Below are 1,811 nucleotides of genomic sequence, written 5' to 3'. Positions count from 1 at the left end.
GAAATTACGTGTTGAGGGGTGGGACTCGTTTTTAGCTTAACACACATATAGTAATATAACTACTGAAAGTCAAAGAGGAAAATGTAATGTCAACCAGAGAAAGAAAGATGTTACCATCAAAGGAAAAGTAATAAGACCAGCATGCTACCTTCAACATAAATGCTGTAGGTAATTAGACAATAAAATGAAGTTTCTAACATACTTAAAATAAATAACAGGGCGAAAAGGTACAGAGGCTAAGAAGCAGAAATGGTAGGTGCAAAATAAACAGGTGGAGGTTAAGAAGAATATTGGAAATGGAGAAGCCAAAGAATTTACATGTACAACCCACAGATATGAACTAAGGGGAAAATGCTGGTGGGAGAGGGTGCAGGGTGGAGGGAAGTAAAGGGTGAAAATGAGACAGCTGTAATAGCACAGTCAATAAATATATTTAAAAAATAAATTAAAAATACCAAGCCAGAATTATACAACAAATATTAATGAGTAAATACTGTTCAGTAGCAAGTACCATTATAGGTAAGAGTAAACAGAGACATGACTGACCCCCCCAATATATATATATATATATATATATATATATATATATATATATATATATATATTGATGATTCATCAAGAAAGCAATCTTAAAAAAGGAAACATGAAAAGAAGTATTTTATAAAGGATAATATAGTAATGTAGTGTGGTATAGTTCAGTGATGGAATAGTACACAGCAATGTAAAAATATATAATATTTGATTCCATTAATATGACTTCAAGAATGGGCAAAGTTAATAAATTTTGACAGAAGGTGGAATATTGATTCACTGGAATGCAGCAACCATCAGTGGTCTGGGAATTATTTTCATTTTTTTTCTAATTATGAGTTACATGGATATATGCAAAAGAAAAATATCAGTTTTAAGATTCTTGTACCTAATTCACATCACTCCGATAAAAACAGAAAACCATGATTAGCTCTCCTGATAAAATGCAATTACTGTAGATCACAGCATTATGTATGTTTTTATCATATTGATCACATATAACACCATCGAGTGGATGTACATACTAGACAACAACACAAGAGATATCACAAAGTAGCCAACTAAGGGAAACCAAAAGAAGAGGTAAACTGAATTCAGACATAGCAACAAGAAAGAAATCACTTATCTAATTTTGAGTGGAATAGATGAGAAGAATGTAAGGTCGATCTGAGTTGCATGGAATAGTGGGGGAATGATGGTCAAATCAATTAGTCTTTTAATAAATGTCCTCTATTTTGTTCTTAAAAGTGACTGGCCCCAGTCAAATTTTTTCTTGGTCATCCCAAACATCTTCAAAATTTAAGTTCTTTTCTCCATATATACTAAAATTAATTATTAATAAATTTATTGTAAGCCTAGGTTTGGGGAGAATAACATTTAAGGGAATGAAAGAGAAATGGGGAGAAAGAGAAAAATGGAGAGGGGTTTTCAGGAACTACTATAAAGGACACATGGACAAATCCAAGGAGGAGGGTGGAAGCAAGGGTGGGTTTGGCTGGGGCAGGGAGAACGGTGGGAGGAAAATGGAGACAACTGTACTTGAACAACAATAAATAGAAGTTATTTTTTCAAAGATGATAATAGAAACACATATCAGTATAAGGTTATAAATTGTTTTTAAAATCACCATCTTTTTAATATCTAAGCCTGGGCTCCTTTAGGATCAAATTTAAGAGAAATCACTGAGTGCTGGGATATGATGGGTTGTTTTCTTTGAGGTTTATGTTAAAATTCAAGAAAAACTAAACACATCCCACAAACACGTTAATGACAAATACCAC

Source organism: Artibeus jamaicensis, unplaced genomic scaffold, assembly GCF_021234435.1.
Source record: "Artibeus jamaicensis isolate MK-2021 breed Jamaican fruit bat unplaced genomic scaffold, CSHL_Jam_final scaffold_369, whole genome shotgun sequence".
Lineage (NCBI taxonomy): Eukaryota > Metazoa > Chordata > Mammalia > Chiroptera > Phyllostomidae > Artibeus > Artibeus jamaicensis.
This window is presented reverse-complemented; position numbering follows the sequence as displayed.